The sequence below is a fragment of the Lycium barbarum genome, chromosome 3 (assembly GCF_019175385.1).
Source record: "Lycium barbarum isolate Lr01 chromosome 3, ASM1917538v2, whole genome shotgun sequence".
Lineage (NCBI taxonomy): Eukaryota > Viridiplantae > Streptophyta > Magnoliopsida > Solanales > Solanaceae > Lycium > Lycium barbarum.
In genome coordinates, this window is record NC_083339.1 from 79,557,511 (window position 1) to 79,580,758 (window position 23,248).

The 23,248-nt window shown below is 39.2% G+C and overlaps 1 non-coding gene across 1 annotated transcript; it reads left to right on the plus strand.

Moving 5' to 3' along the window:
* Positions 1–8,893: 8,893 nt before the first annotated feature.
* On the plus strand, positions 8,894–8,999 carry LOC132634477 (small nucleolar RNA R71). Its single transcript, XR_009580196.1, has one exon. It is a non-coding gene; the product is annotated as a small nucleolar RNA R71 (small nucleolar RNA).
* Positions 9,000–23,248: the final 14,249 nt, after the last annotated feature.

The following is a 23,248-nucleotide window of genomic DNA, read 5'->3' on the forward strand; positions in this document are numbered from 1 at the left end:
TAATGTGGAAGTCACCTCTGGGATGTGTACAGAGTGACTGGTACATGGACTTCGCGGGTCACCCATGGGTCATGACTATCGAGGAGTGGAGGATTTCCGTCCATAGCATGTGTGTACAGTATAAGACAGTTGACCAGTGCATCGCATCGCATATGCATTCATATTACATCCACTCATATCATTTATTATGTTATTTTCATTTATATCATTGCATGGTACATTTCCACATTGATTTCTTGGTTGGTAATTCATTGAGTTGATGCTTGCTTGTAAGGTGTTTACTTAGAGACTTGATGGACTCGAGGATTATAGACTTTCTCCTAGGCTATGATCTGAGGTTACTGAAATCTATTGGGGTTTCTATTACTGTGAGTTGCTTGAATATGCTTAGTGACTGCACTTGACTGCCTTCATATCTACTTGTTGTTTTCTTTCTTCATATATGTAAGCTAATTGTTGTCGGCCTATCATACCTACCAGTACATAGTGCTTGTACTGATACTACCTTGTTGTACTCTTTTCTGAGAGAAGAGTTCGTTACAGGATCCATGTCAGGCCCTCGTGAGTTATTCTGAAGTATCATATTTGAGTTTCTAGGGTGAGTATTGTTCCAAACCACAGCCCGAAGAACTTTCTCTCTCTTGCTATAACAGTCTTTCTATTTCGAACAGTATTTTACACACTTAGGTACTCTCCATTATTTAGACTTATGTACTTGTGTAGTGGCTCTTACTATGACTTGACCGGATCCTTGGGGTGTCGTTTGTAGTTTTTGCACTTAGTTATTTATCTGTGATATTGAGACTACTTACATGATCTAATCTTCCGCATTTTTAATTCTAAAAGTGGTAAAGTAAAGGAAGGGTTCGCCCACCAGGGAGGTTAGTGTGGCTACCTGCTCGACCCACGAGTTGGGTCGTGACACCAGCGGTCTCCATCTTATTCTTCCTCATCAATCTATACCTCACCAGCCACCTTCTCTTTTTCCATACTGTGAGTGGAAGGTTATTATCAATAGCTTCATAATGGGCACTATGGAGGAGATGTCCACAACCTGTGATGGAATGTAGTCCTCAAGTATAGCGATCTCCCTCAATTTTAGATCTCGAATATCACACTTGACTTGAGCTAAATCTATCTGAACTGCTTGCAAATCAGTATTTGGATCTTTCTTCTGCAACTCGATTACCCTTCTCTCAAGCCCATCAATTCTTACAATTGCTCGTTGCTGTGAAATTTCAACCGACTCCTCAATGGTAGCAATGCCCTCTCGATTTCTTGATGAGAGGTCGAGGAGCATATTACTACTCTAGGTTCTCTAGCAAAAAAACTATTTCTACTTCCCAATAGAGATTATTGATATGCTCAAATACACCTCTAAATGGTGTGAGGTGATCGATGTCAAATATAGTAAACCAACAAGGTTGGGGTCGAGAGAAAAAGAAAACAAATAGATAAGAAAATTAAAGAAAAGGTCCCAACTAAGAATTAAGTGTATGTAATTAAATAATCTCCAATTAAAAGATGCCACATGTATAGATTAACTATTTTTTTAATATTTATTTTGTTTGTCACGCGCGTTCAGGAGGATAGACCCACTTTCTTTGTCACATCACCTCTTAGGGGAATATTAATTTCACTTTGAATAAAAATATTGGGGGTAAAAAAACACCCGTAAAGTTATAGTGTGTAACTGAGTTATCATGACAACTTTAGGGCGTAACTTATGTATTACCATTTATAATATTAATAAAGCATTTGTCAAATAATTTGGTCAAATAAAAATTGCTATTAAGTGTTTGTTTTAGAAACTCAATCAGTACAAATGTTTTTAGCTTCCCAAGTAGACTGGTAATTTGCCTGTCAACCCAATCTTCCGTGAGGGCAAATATTCTGAAGTTGTCTCTTGTGAAAGAAAATAAGGGAGTGCCACAGGGTGGTGGAGATTTAGATGTGGGAGGAGCGGCTGATAAAGTAGAACCCACTGAAGAAGTCGAAGCTGTTGAAGTGGATGACGCACCTGTAGTGGCACCGTCGGTGGCATCATTAGTGACATCAATTGTAGTCTCAACCTGATCCTTTAAATGTAGTGGCAATGCCTCTAGTAGGAAACCACTAGTAGTATGAGTGCTCTTTGTGCGATTGTCGGTGGGTTTAGTCTCATCCTGATTTTGGTGATGTCATAGACTTGTAATGCCTCAATAATGGTCTTCTAGGGGAAATGAAGTAACCCCCACCTTCTTACACAACTGGTGATGAGGCAAGGAAATGGCAGATATGTGGCCCCTTATGGTGCTCTTTCTGAGATCTCTTCAGGAATGCTCTAGCCTATTTCAATAGGGAACTTGGACATGATGGAAGCAACCAAAATTTTCCTATCCAAAGTAAGGGTATTATCAGTTTGTGTTGGATTACGATGATATATCACAATGTTATACCAAAACTTGGCCTCGAGAATAGGGTCTTTTTTTAAGATTAGGGTTGATGGGGTATTGAGCCATGCTGAACCAACTAGAGCTATTACTGATGCTACCCACTATATTTTACACTGTGCATGATCAACTTTGTGGCCATATTCAGTTGTGCTCTCAGGCCTTTTATAGTCCTCTCCGAAATAGAATTTATTCACTGGCTTATTAGAGATGTCCACCGTGACCCCACTAACTATGACAGTATCAGAATTTGCTTATGCTATCCCCTTTTTCTTGTATTTACAAGAATCGCACCGTAAAAGGCAAAGAATTCCCAGACAAGAGTTGGACAATATTTTCTGGGAGGATTAGAGAAAGGCTCCAACTTGTTAAATTGTAATAGAGACCTGATGTTGGGATGATTGTCCAGCCCATTGATGCTTATCAACTTTTCTTCCATGATATTCCTCCTCGCTAGCCCCCCCCCCCCCCCCCCCCTTTTTTTTTTTACTTAGTCAAGGCCATGCAGGTACTTCTCTTTAGAACCCTCAACGGAGAACCACATATTCTCTTCATAATTTTGCTTTTGTCTTACGTCCCATCTCCTCCTAATTTCAGGGGAGGCAGGGCGACTGGATACACTATGCACTTACTCAGTCTCATCACCACTGGTAATGGGTGATGAAGAAGATAATTCCCCATCTTCAGATTGGGGAACACAGAAGATGGTTGTCTCTGTTCCCTATTGGGCCATTTTAATAGAGCAACTTCCACTTCCTTCTTAGATTCGGTAGGTTGATCCCTCTGTCTTATTTGTCGCTTGGGTTTGCCCTTTCCTCTGTCCTTCCGGCATGTTGATTGCTACTCCTCTTCAGAGGATTCTTAGGAGACATTCCTGTTAAGGAACAATGTTAGCAACCAAGAGAGCTTAGTTTTGTATTTTTCATAAGTAGAAACACGAAAAGAGCAAAAGACATGCAACATAAAAGATCAAACTCAGTGAAGGAACATCTGGGACCATTTCACAAATCTGGGCATAAATGGGATTTACGAACACTAAAAGGATTCTACGGTCTGTACCTGAGATTTTGTTTTTTATTTTTTGGGATCTCCACTTATGGTGGAAATACAGGCCGCAAAAGACCGTTAAGCTCCATACTTCAGGCTGTAAGTTGGGAGGCCAAAACTACACTTTCTGCCAAGTCTCGGAACTCTCACTTGTGGTTGAATTACGGTCCCTTAATCGAAGTTAAGTGAGGATCCTAAGATTTGGATTTCTGGACAGAGTACTAAATTTTTAGCTTTCTCTTACGGTTGGATTACAGTCCGTAGGTGAAATCTACGGTCCATAATTTCAGGCGTAAGTGAAAACTCAGAGACATAACATTTTCATCTTAAATTTAATCAGTCATTTACGGGAGAAGCAGGCGTCCTACGGTCCGTAGGAAGCAGCTTCTCGAAACCACACTTCTCCAAAAGTTAGGTTCAGCCCATGTTAATTGCAAAACCAAACCACAAATACAAAAACCTATCCCTAATACCTCAATTCAACAATATCAATCCATTTGAAGCATTCAATCACAGAAAAACTAGGGTTTCTAAGATTACACAAAATTTTAGCACATATGAACAAAGAAACCCTAGAATTTCAACCCATTATTTCTCAAAATATGATGGGGAACAACCACCATCCTTTTACCATTGATGTGCAACAAAATATAGCACAAAGACAGGTTTAAGCCAGAATACCTGTTGGTCGACCAACTTGATGAAGAAAAACTTGAAGAACGGATGGATGGTGGTGAAATTTCCGGTCTGCTAGCCTTGGGTTTGTTTAAAATTAGTTATGGTGTGTGAATGTGAGTGATTTATCAATGGGTATTTAAGGTAGGAGTGATTGTGGACGGTTACCGAAGGAGAAGGAGTGAAAACATTTTGAAAATTTTGAAAGTGTGAAAGTGGGGATCGGGTTAAGTATCTATATTTTTCCTAATTTTTACGGTTAATTTACGCTCCGTAGATGGGATATACATTCCCATCTATGGCCCTTGACTGATGATGTGGAGGCTATTAGTACGGTCCCTGCTTGGTGTCGTAAAAGTGAGTTATGGCTCGTACTTTCAATGTAAGTGGCGCTCTCATTTTCTTCATCTTTCCAGCAACTGGGTTTCCCTTCCATCGACTTATAGTTAATTTACAGACCATGAATGGATCGTACGGACCGTAACAAGGTCCTCAAATGAATTGCTGAAGCTTCCAATTTTGCAACACCTTTTTGTAAGGTAGTCGTATGGTTCACCTATGGTTCGTAAACGAGTTATACGGCCCGTAGGCTGCCCGTAAGTGAATTACTATTCTTTTCTTTCCAGTTCCACCTGAGTCGCTTTTTGCATCCAAGTTTCATGTCCTTTTGATTCCTAGTACACAAACAAACATCAAACAGTGCAATAAAAATGTAAACTTGGGTTGCCTCCCAAGGAGTGGTTAATTTAACGTAGTGGCATTACGGTCTTACCACTTCATGCAGTGGCAGTCATGGAATCAAGTATGGGTCCACCCATTAGATGAACTTCTCGACCTATTAGACGAAACTTCTCGACCAATTGGTCTTCATCAACAACACCAAAATAATGCTTCACCCTTTGGCGATTCACCTTAAAAGTTTGAGTCCCATCTTCGGACCCAAATTCAATAGCGCCATAGGGTGAAACACTTATCACCTTGAAAGGTCCTGACCATTCAGACTTGACCTTTCCCGGAAAGAGTTTCTGCCTTGAGTTAAAGAGTAATACTAAGTCCTCAGGTTGAAAATCTCGCTTCAAGATACTTTTGTCATGAAAATGTTTCATTCTCTCCTTATACTTGGCTTATACTCTCATAGGCTTAGAACTAAACTCATCCATCTCATTGAGTTAAGACATTCTCATGTTTGCGGCTTCGTTCCATTCAAGATTTAGCTTCTTCAATGCCAACACGGCCTTGTGCTCAAGCTCGACCAGCAAGTGACAAGCCTTACCAAAAACCAACCGGTAACGTGAGGTCCCAATAGGAGTTTTGAATGCCGCACTATAGGCCCAAAGAGCATCATCTAGCTTTCGGGACCAATCAGTTCGATTTGCATTCACTGTTTTGGCTAGAATTCCCTTTACCTCTCGGTTAGAGACCTCCACTTTGCCACTAGTTTGAGGATGATATGGGGTGGCCACGTTGTACTTGACACCATGCTTCTCCAGAAGTCCCGCAAAGTCTTTGTTGCAAAAATGTGAACCATCATCACTAATAATAGCTCTTGAGGTGCCAAAGCGAGTAAAGATGTTTTTCTTCAGGAAAGTCGTCACACTTCTAGCCTCATTGTTGGGAAGAGCCACCGCTTCCACCCATTTGGTCACATAATCTACCTCCACATAAGTATAGCCTCATTGTTGGGCAGAGCCTCTTCTTCAAGTATTCAAATACTTTAAGGCACTTCTCATCGAATAAAAGTTTTTCTTCTTTTCCAAAAAGCTTGCACATGGGATTAGCAATCTTTGAGAAGTCCTGAATAAATTATTGAATTCGGCATGCCCTAAGAAGCTCCGAACACCCTTGACGGAAATAAGAGGAGGAAACTTGGAAAGAACCTCCACTTTCGCTTTATGAACTTCAATCCCCTTTTAGAAACTTTATGGCCAAGGACGTTCCCTTCATTCACCATGAAATGTCATTTTTCCCAATTTAGCACAAGGTTGGTTCCCTCACATCTTTTGAGTACTTGACCAAGGTGGTCAAACAATCATTAAAGAAATCACCAACAACCGATAAAACATCCATAAAATCTTTGAAATAGTCTTCAACCATGTCAGAGAAGATTGACATCATACATCTTTAGAATGTGATCAGGGCATTGCATAGCCCAAATGGCATTAAGCTAAAGGCAAATGTCCCATAAGGACATGTGAAGGCAATCTTTTCATGGTCTTCCAAGGCGATGTTGATTTGATTATAACCGGAATACTCATCTAAGAAGCATTAGTAAGGCCTTCCCGCTAGACGATCAAAGAATTCGATCAATAAAAGGCATAGGGAAATGGTCCTTGCAAGTGAACCCATTGATTTTCACTAATCCATACAAACTCTCCACAAGGTAACCGCTCTCATAGGAATGCGCTCATTCTTCTCATTTGGTACAACCAATCATGCCCCTTTCTTTGGGACGCATTGAACCGAACTTACCCATGGGCTATCCCCAATGGGGTAGACAACCCCAGAATCTAACCACTTGATGATTTCCTTTATGACTACCTCTTACATAGTGGAATTCAACCTTCATTGATGCTCAATACTCGATGAAGTATTATCCTCGAGTTGGACCTTGTGCTCATAAATACCGGTGGGAATACCCCGAATATCTGTTATGGTCCACCCAATAGCTCTCCAACACTTTTTCAAAATCTCTAATAATCTTTTAACTTGAAATTTTTTCAATAAAATCGAAACAATCACGAGCAAAGTATTATTTGGACCAAGAAACTCATACCTCAAATGCAGTGGAAGTTGTTTGAGCTCAAGTTGTGTCGGCTCAATAATTGACGGCTTAACGGGAGGAGTAACTCGATTCGCTAGATCAAGAGAGAGTATTTTTGGTTGATAGGTGTAGTTCCCCAACCCTTCAAGGGAATTCACTATCTAGACATATCCATCCATATCATCACCATCAAAATTTACCAAGACAGCCGCTATGACCTCCCGAAAGGATTCTTCTTCTATTTTTAATTCCACGGCCTCTTCAACTACATCCATCACATCAATCACCGATATACTTTCATAAGAACTTCTCAATTTAATACCTTTGCTCGCTTGGAATATCACCTCTTCATTTTTCACTCTGAATTTGATCTCATTCTTTTTCGAATCCATGAGTGTCGTTCCGGTTGTAAGGAAAGGTCTTCCCAATATGATTGGAATTTATTTGTCTACCGTGCAATCAAGGATAACAAAATCTGCCTGAAGAATGAAATTACCCCCCTTTTACAAGCACATCATCAACAATACCAATCGGTCTTTCATCGTTCGATCGGCCATTTGCAACCGCATAGATGAAAAGTGGCATTAGATTGATGCTAGCACTGTTATCAAAAAGTGTTCGTGCAAAGTCCCTTAGCCCAATTGTGCACAGAATAGTGAAAGCCCCCAGATCTTCTTTCTTTTAAACGACAGTGGTTGAAATGATAGAACTAACAAACTGGGTGACGCTCACCATTTCATATTTGGTTGTTCTCTTCATTGTTATCAAACCTTTCAAAACCTTGGCGAACCCTGGCATCTCTTGAAAAGAAACCAAGAAGGGAATATTCATTGACAATTGCTTTAATTGATCATAGAGTTTTTGACATTTGGCATCTTAGGTTCTCTTGATCAACCTTTGAGGGAATGGAGATGGAGGCTTAGGAAGCACATTTTCCTTACCTTTATCATTCCTCACCTCTTGAGCCTTTGAACTCTCAGGAACATTTTCAATTTCAACAACACTTAGCACTTCAACTTGTACCCCATCTTCTACTTCAACCACCTTCTAACTCTCACTTTGAAGTACTTTTCCACTTTGAGTTGTAATAACCATGGAATGAGAAGTTGAACCACCCTCGGTATCCTTTGGGTTCATTATTGTGTCACTTGGGAGTTTCTCTCTTTGCTTTGGATTTTTCTCACGAGAAAGGTCTCTTATTTGCAACTCTAACTTTTGAATTGGAGCGGTATACGAGCCTACTAGTTCAGTCATTTTTTTCATTGAAGTGTCAGATTTATCTTGATTTGCCAAAGCCCGTTCACGCATACTTTCTAATCTAGAATTTCCCTGATCATTCGAAGGACTCTCTCGCCAATGTCGAGAGTTGGATTATTAGAGTTTGGTGGAATGTAAGGGTTTGAAATCTAGTTTCCAAAGTTGTTGTTGTTGTAATTCTCTTCGTTTGAACTACCTTTCATTTCTTCTATATTGGTACCTTGATATTTCGATTAAGGTCTCTAGTGATTTTGATAATCGGACCCTTGATAGTTTTGCCTTTAATAACCCCCCTTGAGAATTGTTGACATAGTTTTCCTCTTCATATTGCATTGGAGGCCCTTCTTGGTATTGACCATGTTGAGGTTGACCAACATGCCATTCGGTAAACGTTACACTTCTTCTACCACATTCACCTTCTTCGTGTCTCCATCCATGAACCTTTTTGTTAACAAGTTGATGTTGATAGCAAGTTGAGCAATCGTTTGATCTCTTTCTTGATTTTCCTTTACCATAATAGTCAAAGAATGAGACCCATACGCCATACCACCCATCCTGCCCGAGTGTCGTGCCTGATTATGTGTAGCACGTTTGTCAAGAAGCTAAGTGATTCGTGCAAATGTCTTTTCCATGCAATATCCATTAGCCACATTATTTGCCATGGACTAGGTCATAGGATCCAACCCTGTGTAAAACTTCTCCCAATAATATATTCTCTGGAAAACCATGATTTGGAGACCTCATCAAGTATTGTTTGAACCTCTCCCATGCTTCAAAAATTTATTCCACCGATGTTTCTTGAAGTAGAAAATCTTGTCTCGAAGTTCATCCTGTTTTCTCGGTGGATACCATTTCTTGAGAAAGACACTCACTAGCTCAACCTAAGTGTGAATGGAGTTTGGGGGTAGATTGTGAAGCTGTCTTCTTGCTTCACCGATCAACGAGCATTTTATCACCCTCAACCTTATAGCATCCTTTGACCCATGGTTCTACTTGTCACCCCAATAAAGTTCTTGAGATGTTGATGTGGGTCATCATTAGTGGAATTCTGGAAAAGACCCTTAGCTTTTACCATCGGATAGATGCCATTGTCTATTTTGAACATGGTTGCATCAACTCTTGGAGGAAAAATCGCATCTGCATAATAAATTTCTTGAACCATATCTGCAAATACATTTTCCTCCTCATGTTCGGCCGGTGGCGCCGGGACTGCATTTGGTGCCCGAGCTGCCTGTGCTCCTCGTCCAGCCATACTCACTTGGTTCACAAAACAAAGCAAACAAGGTATGATGAAATAGAAAAAGACTTAAAGTATAGCACACACTATTTAGTAATTTTAAAACTGTATTTCTCGACAACGGCGCCAAAATTTGATATGCTTAAATTACACTTCTATAAACGGTGTAAAGTGATCGATGTCAAATATAGTAACCCAACAAGGTTGAGGTCGAATCCCATAGGGAATATGGTGTGAAAAGATTACTTTGAGTAGTGTGTTACTTGACTTTAGTCGTGATTCTATTCCGATAAGTTGTAAAAGAGTTTGGTATTTCTATTTCACTATCTGACTTAAGATTACTTTTGGTAAGAAAAACCAAGGTTTTTTCCCCTTTAATGAAATGTAATGCTATTGGTGTTAATATGATATATTACTAATGGGTCATTGTATGGTATGAAATTGATCTCTAAATGACTATCCAATATTTAGAACAGTTGAATAGTATTTCCTCTTTATAACTCTCCCAAATGCAAAAGGGTTAAACTTAAGAATGATCAATAAATGCCAAATCAACTCATCTCATTCCTAAGCGATTCTATTAAACGAGAGTTAATGCCACGAGTTCTTGCTATTCATTTCTACCAAACCCTAACCCACTTTTCCAAGTAAAGAAAGAGTAAATGGCATGGATTAATGTTTGCAACCACCAACCAACAATAATGGAAGAGGAATTAATAGAAACCAACAACCCATAATTCATATATATTCAATGATAAACACCCATTAACATAACGCCCATCATTGAGTCCACAACCTTAGTATTTAAAATTAGATACTCATGGCTAAAAATTCAAAACAAAGCATTAAAAAAAATACCGAAAGCTTACAATGAATGGAAGAGGACAAAAAAATATGGAATATTCTCCTCAAAAGCTTCAAAGTAAAGTGTATTCAATGCTATGGAAAGTTGGGACTAAATTCTGAATGAGATGACCCACTGTTACGGTTCACTTTCATACGAGTGCATAAAAGCTACTTCGAGGTTGTTGGTGCTCTCATTGGATTTAGTATTTTTAGAGTCGCCACCTAATTTATTAAAGGAAAACTAGAAAAACCGGATAAAAGATTTTTCAAGCAAGAGAGAAATCTTTTGGTACCAAAGTTCGAGGTAAGGGTTCTGGTGATCCCCTAAGAAAGATTTTACGCACCCTAGTATTAAAGATCCGTAGAATACGGTTGACCTACGAGCTTCAATGTGTGATTTTGTAATTATTTGCTTAAGAATTGTTTAAGTTTCTACAAAGTGTCATTTTTATTCATATCATAATTTCAAGAAACAATTAGGCAAAAAGACCCCCTAGAAAAGAGGGTTTTGAATCTAAAAAATTCACATAAGTGTTCAATTCACTTTATTGCCGGACTAGGACACACCCGGAATTTCTCCCGAGTAGAGTCACTACTATGCTAGTCCTAATAAAATGGATTTAGTTCTTATGAGTTTTTATTATACATATATAAAAAAAATACGGAGTGTATATATATATATATATTGAAAGTTTTATTAAGCCCATTTTGATTCATTGAAGCTCAATAAGTCAACTTATATTCACACCCAAAGCCATCTTCTCAATTCAGTCCAATTGGATCTCCCTTTGTTTTTGGTCCATAGTGTTTTGGGCTTCTCAGCCCAACAGTTAAAAAAATCATTTAAGTTCAGGTTCAAAAGAATCTGTTTTTGCTTCAAACAATCCTGAGTCTTCAAACTTTCATATTTCCAGAATTTGTACAAAACTGTTTGAAGTGTTTTCATCAAGATAATTTTGTCAAAAAATAGTCTTTAAGTATTTCTTCATTTTTTGCCTCAAATTCCATTTTTTAGGTGGTTCAATAAACAATACGATTTCAGCAGTTGGGCTTAAGGCCCAAAACAGTTTAAGCAGCCACCGTTTTATTGCTAAATTCAACAAAAGGGAACGAGGGCCCAAATCATTTTCCACTTAGTCATTTTGTTTTTTAAACAAATTAACCTCGTTCAATATGGAACCAATTTTGGAAAACTTATTTAAAGAATTGGATTAAGTGTCAATTTCATGCAAATGTGATATTAGCCGAGTTTCGAAAGATTTAGGTGACTTCCTAAAATACTAAGTGTTGTTTCCTAAGTTCTACACATGCATAAGGGTTTCAGTATTTACACATTCAGTACATATACAATATATATACATGCCCGGTATATATGGAGTAGAGAAGAGAAGAAAGTAAATCTTTAACTGATGGGCCCACCCAAGCCCATCTGTGCCATTTTCACCCATGACTGAGCCTTCAAAGTAGCAATATTTGCTTTCCTTTCCAATCAGACTCGATAGAAGAAGGTAGGCTGGGCCTCAGGCCCAATAGGTTTCAAATGTGTAGAAGACGCCCCAAATGGCCCGGTATGCAGTCACATAAGGCATAAAGAAGATATAATTAGGAGATGTTCAAAGTTTGTTTGCTAAGCCATAACAAGAAAACTAACCATAATCATCTATATACATATATGCAATCACATATTCAGTTTATTAAGTCAATACTTCATGGGGATTGGGCCTAGACACAGATGGTCCAACTAATTTAAAACGTGCAGGAGACAAAGAGAAGAAAAAGAAGCAGAAAGCCCAAATACTAGTTCACAAAAAGGGAAAACAACAAAGGTAAACACACTAAGGCCTAATTAAGGCAAGCAAAGATATTCAACAAAAAATCATATTCTTTAAACACATGGCATATTATAATACCAAATACACCTTGTATACATCAAGTATACCAGCCCACATACACCAAAGGGCATACAGGACCTTCGAGTATACTTAATATGTTTGGGATATACCTTCAGTATATACATTTTATACTTGCACAGATCATTATGCCAATTTAGCAAGAAAGACTTATCATACCACCATACATCCAATGAAATTCTAGGACCATTTTCAAGACATCAACAGTGGTACACCCCACATATAGTTCCATATACAGGTCCTTATCTACCAAAAGTATACAAGAGTTGTATACTTTAAATATACTTGGGTATACCTTATGCATTTTGAAAGATCAATTTTCAACTCAAATAAGACATGCTTGGTTTTACTTCATACACTAGACCTTCAATCAGAGTGTATTGAACTCACATTTCAGAGGGAAAAAGCAAAGAAGAAATTAGATATGATAGGAGAGTGTATAGAAGATATGCATAAAAAACAATGAGGTGCTACATGCTTCAGATATGCATCATTCATGGTTTTCTTTACAAATATCCTACTTGTTTCACTACTTAGAGGGTCCCATGAGGTGTGAATCCATATGGGGGAACCCCAGCAGTCTAGAACAAGGAAGACTAGGCTGAGTTTGACTAGAAACTCAAAGCTTCCTCACCCCTCCTCTTGACCCTAGGTAAGTCACACCCAGAGTCACTCAACCTCAAGTGATAGCCTCTTATAGTTCAACTATGCAACATACAAATCCTTAATTTAGCTCACATCAAGTAGGAAGGCTCAGACAGACAATAAACAGAAGTACATATGCAGGATCTCAGGAATCTAATTGCAATAAGGGTCTTTAGACATAACTGAATCAGTCATGAAAAGGGCAGAGGTGCAAATAGGATAAACAGGCAACATCAAGTAGTTCATTTTTTGGGATAATCTTATATGATCACAGATAACTAGGGCAGGTATGCTTTTCATAAGTGTTTTAACTGGATAAGTAGACATGTATCACAACACAGTGCTAATCAGAGCTAAAGGGGCATTGGCATACTTTCAGATTCACAAACAACTTTCATGCAACATTTAACTTAGAAAAATAGTTTAAATGACAGATATACATTTAATCAAATAGGATCATTTAGCTACTCATGTCCCAACTAGCATGCTTCATGGTCAAAACAAGCCAAGACAAGTATAGATGGACCTTTTAAAATTATGTTTAACATACTACATGTCCATAGCAAGCAGAGGACAATATAGGGGTTCAAGCCAGAGTTTTTGGACTTAAGGAGATCATAGGTTCAACCAACTATGACCAAAGCCAAACAATACAGAGTAATAACATGCTTTAGACCCTCCTACTCACAGGAAAGCAACAAAAAAGGACTCAAACAAACTAATCCATAGAAGCATTTTCAATAGACTGCATTGGAGCAACATATTTAGACCTCTAGAGCTTTATGCAACACATTAGTGACAGGATCTGAGTGATATTGAATATAAGCAGACTATCACAGAAGGTTCACATGTATAAACATGGTTATCAGGCATACAACATAGTTCACAAAGTCCTTTAATAACACAAGTAGATCTTAATAGGTACAATACTCAGATAAACATAGCTTAAAGCAGCTGACATTAGGTTCTTAAGACAACAAAGACAGATTCAAGCAAAAGACAGCAGGACACAACTTCAACATAAAAAATAAAAAAAGCCAAATACATAGACAACCCCCTAAACTTGTCATAATTTTCCATTTAGACACCTAAACTGAAGTGGTTTCCTAATAAACACTCAAACTACCATGAAAGTGTGTCTATTGGACACAAAATGCTGACATGGCATGTGTTGTGTTACTCACCCACCATTTAAGCGCGTAAGCTATATGGATCTGTGGACCTAACTTTTCTTTTACTGTTTATGTCGTCCCTAACTTTATCTTTTTAAACAAAAAAATTACTGTTGCCAAATTCATTCCTCTCCATTTCGTGCCCTTTTTTTTTTTTCTCCAGCAAGTTACTACCTTTCCATCAAGCCAATTTGTTTTATCCAAAGATACGAAGCGAATTTTTTTCCCTGTTTGTCTTTTCTTATTTGGTATTTACTTTTGTCTGTTCCTAACTTGATAGACCCAAATCCATGAATTTGAAAATTTCTCTTAAAAATAAAATCAATGAACTTTTTCATTCTTTCAATACGCTCACTAGACAACAAGGACTGAAATTTTTCTTCTCTTTTGAAAGAACTAAATAAACAAATTTTGATTTTCCATTCTGCTATACTTGTCGAACAACATGGACATGATTATACAAAAAATAAGGTTTCGGAAGAAAAGAAGCCATTAGTTAATAATATAAAACAGTATAACAACAAAAACAACAACAACAACAATAACAACAACAACAACAAGCCCAGTATATTCCCACCATGTGGGGTCTAGGGAGGGTAGAGTGTACGCAGACCTAACCCCCACCTTGAAAGGTAGGGCGGCTATTTCCGAAAGACCCTCGGCTCAAAAGAGGAGAACAAGAGAGAAAAATAAGACAAAAGGTTAGCTAGGATCAAGCATATCGAAAACAATATGAAAGCAAGGAATAACAAAACCGATAAAGTCATGGTAAAACAGTCCGGAAAGAAAGGAGCATTAGCTACTATAGATAAATAAGGCCACCAAAGTACAACGGCCCAACAAATATAAGCAGCACTCGAATGCAAAAATCAAATGGCAATAAACAAATGAGCAAAACTACAACTACTAAGGTGAAAGGATTGGCCACCTAGCCTTCTATCCTAATCTGAGTCCTCCACAACCTCCTATCTAAGGCCATGTCCTCGGTGAGCTGAAACTGTGCCATATCCTGTCTAATCACCTCTCCCCAATACTTCTTTGGCCTCCCTTTGCCTCTCCTGAAACGTCCATAGCCAACCTCTCACACCTCCGCACCGGGGCATCTGTGTCTCTCCTCTTCACATGCCCAAACCATCTCAGCCTCGCTTCCCGCATCTTGTCTTCCACCGATGCCACTCCCACCTTGTCTCAGATATCTTCATTCCTAATTTCATCCCTCCTAGTGTGCCCACACATCCACCGCAGCATTCGCATTTCCGCGACTTTCATCTTCTGAACGTGAAATTTCTTGACTGGCCAACACTCCGCCCCGTACAATAGGGTCGGTCTAACCACCACTTTGTAGAACTTGCCTTTAAGTTTTGGTGGCACTTTCTTATCACACAACACTCCAGAGGCGAGCCTCCATTTCATCCACCCTGCACCAATACGATGTGAAACATCGTCGTCGATATCCCCCTCTCTCTGTATAATAGACCCAAGATACTTAAAACTTCCTTTCTTTTGAATGGCCTGGGTACCAAGCCTCACTTCCTCGTCGGCCTCATGCGGTAGGCCACTAAACTTGCACTCCAAGTATTCTGTCTTGGTCCTACTCAATTTAAATCCTTTAGACTCCAACGTCTGTCTCCAGCCCTCCAGCTTATCGTTAACTCCGTTGCGAGTCTCGTCAATCAGGACTATGTCATCCGCGAACAACATACACCAAGGCACCTCACCTTGTATTTGTCGCGTCAATTCATCCATCACCAGGGCGAATAGAAACGGGCTAAGCGCTGATCCCTGATGCAACCCCATCATAACAGAGAAGTGCTCCGAGTCTCCTCCTACCGTCCTTACCCTGGTCTTAGCTCCATCATACATGTCCTTTATCGCTCTAATGTACACCACAGGTACGCCTTTAGCCTCCAAGCATCTCCATAGGACCTCTCTTGGCACTTTATCGTAGGCTTTTTCTAGGTCAATGAATACCATATGCAAGTCCCTCTTCCGCTCCCTATACTGCTCCACCAATCTCCTTACAATATGAATGGCTTCTGTAGTCGAGCGCCCCGGCATGAATCCAAACTGGTTCTCTGAAATAGACACACCTCTCCTCACCCTCATTTCCACCACCCTTTCCCACACTTTCATAGTGTGACTTAGCAGCTTGATACCTCTATAGTTGTTGCAACTTTGAATGTCTCCCTTGTTTTTGTACACGGGAATCATTGTACTCCACCTCCATTCTTCCGGCATCTTCGCTGTCTTGAAAATGACATTAAACAACCCAGTCAGCCACTCCAAGCCTACCCTGCCTACATTCTTCCAAAATTCCCCAGGAATCTCGTCAGGTCCGATCGCTCTTCCCCTGCGCATCCTACGAACAGCTCCCTTAACCTCCTCAACCTTTATACTCCTACAATATCCAAAGTTGCGACGCCTATCCGAGTGCTCCAAGTCTCCCAACACAATGTCTCTGTCCCCTCCTTCGTTGAAGAGTTCATGAAAGTATGACTGCCATCTCTGTCTAATGCGAGATTCCTGTACCAACACTTGGCCATCCTCGTCCTTGATGCACTTCACTTGATCCAAGTCGCGTACCTTCCTCTTTCTCGCCTTGGCGAGCTTAAATAGCTTCTTATCCCCTCCTCTGTCCTCTAGTTCTGCATAAAGGCGTTCAAAGGCAGTCGTTTTAGCCGCCGAAACTGCCAACTTCGCCTCCTTTCTCACCATCTTATACTTTTCCCTATTCGTCCGCTTCTCTTCATCGTCCTTGCTATCTACTAACTTCACATATGTCTGCTTCTTTGCTTCTACCTTCCCTTGGACTTCTCCATTCCACCACCAATCCCCTCGATGCCCACCACGGCGGCCTCGTGAGACCCCCAATACCTCACTAGCTGCTTCCCTAATGCAACTGGTCGTCCTATCCCACATACTGCTCGCATCCCCCCTACTATCCCACGCTCCCATAGCCATCAACTTCTCCCCCATCTCTAGGGCACTAGACGGGGTCAAACTTCCCCACCTGATCCTCAGTCGGTCATCCACGACCCTCTTCTTCTTCTTCCTTCTTATTTCCAAATCCATCACCAATAGCCTATGTTGGGTCGTAAGATTCTCACTCGGTATGACCTTGCAGTCCTTACAGAGGCCTTTATCATCTTTTCTAAGAAGCAGAAAGTCTATTTGCGTCGCAGCCACCGAGCTACGGAAGGTTACCAAGTGTTCCTCCTTCTTCGGAAAGCTCGAGTTGGCTACCACCAATCCAAAAGCTTTTGTGAAATCCAGGAGTGAGACTCCTCCGCCATTCCTGTCCCCGAAGCCAAATCCTCCATGCACCTCGTCATAACCCCTCGAAGCAGACCCAATGTGCCCATTGAAATCTCCTCCTATGAATAACTTCTCAGTAGGCGGTATACTTACCACCACTTCGTCCAAGTCCTCCCAAAAGCGCCTTTTTACCTCCTCGTCCAAACCCACTTGTGGCGCGTAGGCACTAATAATGTTCAAGGTGAACCCTCCAACGACTAACTTAATCGTCATCATCCTGTCATTGATCCTCCTAACCTCTACCACCTGATCTCTAATCTCACTGTCTACTAAGATCCCTACCCCATTCCTATACCTCGACTTTCCCGACAACCAAAGCTTGTACCAGTCCACCTCTTTAGCTTTAGGTCCTACACATTTAGTCTCTTGGACGCAAGCTATATTAATCCTCCTCTTCTTAAGAATCTTAACTAACTCTATGGACTTTCCTGATAAAGTCCCAATATTCCAAGGAATCACTGTTCACCACCAGAATCACTATTCACCTACCTGTGCAGAAACTGCCCGGAAACCTATTGGTGGAGGATTGTCGTAGGGTAGAAGAGAGAGGAAAAAAAACAAAAAAGGAAGAAGGAGAGAGAACAGAGAACAGAGGAGAGAGAGAGAGAGATCTGGCCGCCGGTGGTCGTCGTCACCGGTCGCCGGTGGCCGTTTAGGGTTGGTGGGGTGGGGGTTGGGGGGGAGGGGGAGTAGCAAACTTACCGTTGGAGAGGAGAGAGAAGAGAGAGGAGAGATGAGAGGAAAGGTTCCATATACACAAAATAATTAACCGATATGGCTGCTTCGAAATTGAATTAATATGAGTATATATTATGTTACGAGTAGATGTCGAATCTATTATGTATCTGAAATCCTAGACTTACGGAGCACAAAAAAAAAAGGAGTAAAGCCACCCTATTCTCCTTCCTCAAAGAACTGGTATCTAGAGAAGAGGAAATGGAAAAGTACAATATGAGGGGAGAAGAAAAGTCGAAGAAAGGGGAGGTAGTGGGTCTAGTTGTGGGGATTATTAAATTTAAGGTGGATTTATTTTAATTGATGTGGATTTTTTTTAATTGGTTACTCTGCCATGTAAGCAGTATTTGAGCTTCACGCTGTGATTTGTTTTTCTTGGAACTGAGTTCTTAGTGTCTAATAGACACACTTTGATGCTAGTTTGAGTGTTTGATAGGAAAAAACCTTAGTTTAGGTGTCTAAATGAAAAATAACGACAAGTTTAAGGGGCTGTCTATGTATTTGGCCAAAAAAAAGAACTAAAACAGGCATGATATCAAATAATCTGTCCATTTATATACTGAATCTGCCTAAATTAGTTTTAAACTGGGTACTATACAAGAACTAAACTGAAATACTCTTTAAACATGACCAAGTTTACCCAAATGAACACATAATACCTAAACAAAACCAAATACTTTAATACCATCAGCCCCATTCACATACTACTTAACTTATATGAACAATAAACTACTTAATAGAATCATGAATCAAACAACTACATTACATACTTAAACTACAACAGAAAATGAACTAACAAAAGCATACTACTCACATAATTAACATCAGGCCAAGCACATAATCAACAACAAAGCAATTTATAACAAATAAATGCTACAAAAATAAAAGGGAAAGAAGATTACCTTTCTTGTGTGCAGCCTTGAATCGAGATTGGACTTGGAAGACTCTAGACCTCCTTTCCTCAACCCCAAATTATTCAAAAAGCCACAGAAACCCACACAAGAACAAAAAACAAACTTTAAAATTTTGACTAAAAACTCAAACTCTTAAAGTCTCAAAGAAAAATGCTAAGAAACTTAGGTATTTCGAGTATTGTGTGAATATGTGATGATATTCAGTGTGTCCAGGTCTATCTAAAATGGTAGAAATGGGGTTCTTTATATAGAACCCCAAATCTGAAACCTTTGCCCTAAATTTTGATGTGGGATAATCAAATTGGGGGGAAAATCCCTCTTGGTTTCCCCCTCAAATCAACCACATCCAATGAAATTCATGGATTAAAAAATGAATACAACAAAACCCTTAAGAGTTCAATCCTATTTGACCATTAATTTGCAAAAAACAAAAAAAGCAAAGTAATACCTCGTTTGGTTGAAAACTCAGTGGAGAGAGGGGGTTAGCATTAAATGTTTACCCCAATCGACTATGACAAAGCTGGAAAAGGCGACGTACGCCTGTGTTTTTGCCATTATCGACAAAGTGATGCACGAGAGAGGAGAGAGGGTGGGGCGGCACACTAGGGTTTACTCGAAACCCTAAAGGCTTCAACTAATTGAGACCTTAAAGGTCTGTTTGGTGAAGTTGTGTGTATAAGTGATGGAAGATTTAACAGGTCTGGCCTTATTGGGCTGGGCTCGGTCCAAATTTTAAGAGAAATGGGAAGGAGCCCGATATACACATATATATACATGATATATCTGCATATGTGTATATATATTGTACGTGCTTATATAAGGAGGGGTAAAAAATGCATGTTTATGCAATAGCCATAATTCAAAGTTTATTCATAACTTGAACATTTCAAAATATGGCCACATTTAGTCTAGCTAACCTAAATAAAGATTAATTTTGTAGAATATAACATAATTGACTTAAATCGTGTAATTTGGCTATTTAAAATATAGCCATAATTACCACGTAGCAAGCAATTAAACACGTAGCAAGAAATTAAACACATAGCAAGCAATTGGCTATTTCACGTTATAGCCACAATTAATCACATGGCTAATTGTAGTTAATTTGAACATAAAATACCAATAAAATTATGCAATTTGTGAATTGAGAGGCGAAATGATTATTTTATTTAATTAATCAATTTTTTTGAATTAACGGAGTAAAATACTTGTTAATCAGACCTTCAGTAATTTTAATAATTAAATAAATAATTGCTTTTAAATCATTTTCTGACTAAGCTTGGAAAATGCTTCCTGTGAATTATTTTCTAAATGACTTACAATATGAAGTTATTTTGCCAAATGAAATGGCAAAACATTATCTAATAATTTTTATAAAATCATTTTGATTTGTAGAGAACATATACTTTACTCTGTTTGATATCTGAGGACTCTGGTCAATTAAAGTAAATTATGGGAGGTCAAAAATTAGGTGTCAACACCCACAAAAACCCTACGAAAACCATTTGTAATGGTCCAAAATGGGGAAATAATTGGTGACCAAAATACCCCCGGCAGAATCATCTACGAACCATAAATGAGAAGTGCGGTTTGTATGTCATATGCTGGCCTTCGTAACTGGACTTTCTTTATTTCTAGGGTTTCTTATACGGTTTCATTGACAATGCGTAAATAGGAAGTACGAACTGTGGATTGTAAGCGTCAGTCGATGCCCTGTTTTCACGGATCACTGGATATTCATCTACGCCCTGAGCTACGGTCTGTAAGTCTGGTTTACGGTATGTAAAATCCAGTCGTAAGTCGATTCCCATATTTCTGAGTCTCTGGAATTTTCATCATTGCTTTGCCTTCTTCTGCGCCTGAAGTACGTAGATGAAATGTACAGTCCGTATGTCACCCAAAACTAGGTACTTTGTGAATTTTTTTTTGTTTTTGCCATTTGATCTTCAAACACCTACAACACAACAATTAACATAAGAAACGACACAAAACAAACTTTAAACAATAAAATCTTCAAGCAAAAGACATCAAATGTGTTGTAATTCCACGGCACATCAGTCGGCCCTAGATTCATCTAGCAGGGGCACCAGTGTGTAAAATTTGAATGGGCAGGACAAGATGTAGTGATATATGAAGAGCTGGGCAATCCTATTCGCTTGATGCCTCTTGTTAATAAATTGGATGGATCTACTATCCATACCACTGAAACCCTGGAAGCCAAGAGAATGGGCAAAGAATTAGAGAAAATGATGCCTTAGATACCGAAGATGGTGGTCACTGAAATATTGTGGCACGGGTTCAAACTAGGAATGGGTCTTAGAGCAAATCCTAACGGCATCATCGAGCCAATACAACTGAAACATCATAAAGGCACGACAAGACTTGGCTATACCCCCGCTCAAGGAAGTTACAAAGGTTATCATTAGGAAGGTGTGTTTGTGCCAGAGTAGTTTTCCATAATGGGCCACACATCTGCATGGGCCTATAAATAAGACATGACAGGCGGAATGGGAGACTTGTTCTTAAACATGATTGAAGAAGTCCGTGACAAGAGAAGCAATGATGATCCAGACACCGACCATAAGGGATGCTGAACGGGAAAAGTTCTCCAAAATTTGACTGCCAACTCACCTCCGATTCACCGGGCGTCTTAGTAGTGTGGAAGTTGTAGTTTACTTTTGAAAAACATTCATACTGCATCATAGAAGCGTGATTCATGCCTGCTCCTTTTTGTAAAATGCTTCTTTTGTTCGAAAGCCTTTGCTAAATTAATGAAGCGATGCATTTCCTTTTTAATGCAAGTCTCATTCTATTTTTAACTATACTCGCATTTTGTTTTCAGCGCGCAAATTAATCAAAACATCCACTCTACGATAGTGACTTATAACAAACTCATTGAACGTAATACGAATGGTGAACAAGGCTTTGTAGAACACAACGAGAGCATGATGTCCAAAAGCCTACCCCAAGAGTTAGATCAACTCGAGAGTCACGAGAAGCCTAATTTGGAAGAAACTGAAGTGATTAATCTAGGAGACGAAGAATTCGTAAAAGACATCAGAATTAGAGTCCTCCAAAGCGTCGAGCAAAAGAAGGAACTAATAGACTTGCTCAAACAATACATGGACGTATCCTCTTGGTCTTATGACATGTCGAGTTTTAGCATGGACATTGTTTCACATCGATTATCGAATGATCTGAATCGTCCCTTGGTCAAGCAATAACCGAGAAAGTTCAAACCAGACTTGAGTTTGAGAATCAAAGAAGAGGTTACCAAGCAGATAGAAGTCAATATCATCTGAATCACTAATTATCCTTTGTGGTTGGCTAATATTGTTCTCGTACCAAAGAAGGACGGAAAAATTAGGATATGTGTGGATTATAGGGATCTCAACAAAGCAAGCCCTAATGATGGCTTTCTTCTCCCGAACATCCCAAATACTCATTAACAAATGCACGAAACATGAAATACAATCGTTTGTCGATTGTTTCACTGGATACCATCAAATACTGATGCATAGAGACTAGGGTTGGGCGTTCGGTTCTTTGGTTCGATTTTTTGGTTTCGATTTTTTGAAAGTGGACACCGAACACCACACCGAATTAGTTCAGTTCGGTTTCGGTTTTTCTAATTCAATTTTCTACTTGTAAAATGGACTTTCTTTTTAATTAAAAAAGAACTATTTAAATAGGCTATTTCAATTCATCGGAATTCAATTTTCACATGAACTTATAAGAGATCTAAACAAGCCTTAAACAAAATCAGTAGCTTAAAGCCTTAAACTTAAACAAGCAGTAGCAGTAGCAGCAACAGTAGGCAGTAGCAGTAGCGGCAGCCTTAAACTTAAACAAAATCAGTAGCTTATGGCTGCTGCCATAAACAAGCAGTAGCGAGGCAGTAACACAGTCCATTAACAAAACCAGCAAATAACTAAGTGCAATATAATTTTCTAAAATGCTGATTCCTGAAACGAAATATGAGAGTTTAGAGTTCCCAATGTAAAATCTACTACATCATTAACAGGGAAGTAAGCCATTTGTTATATTAATGATGCAGTCAATACAAAAGATTAGGAAAAGTCAACTTTAACTTTAGAACATGAAAAAGTTCTTAATTGTTTTCATGGTATATATTTTGAGATATGCAGGACAAACAACTTTGTAAAAATAGTGTAGTAAATTTTCAGTTTAACCGAAATACTGAATAACATGTGAACTAGAACCGAACACCGAACTGAACAGCGAATTTGTTACTAAAAAAACCGAAACCGAACCGAAACACCAAAAAATCAAATTAATTCG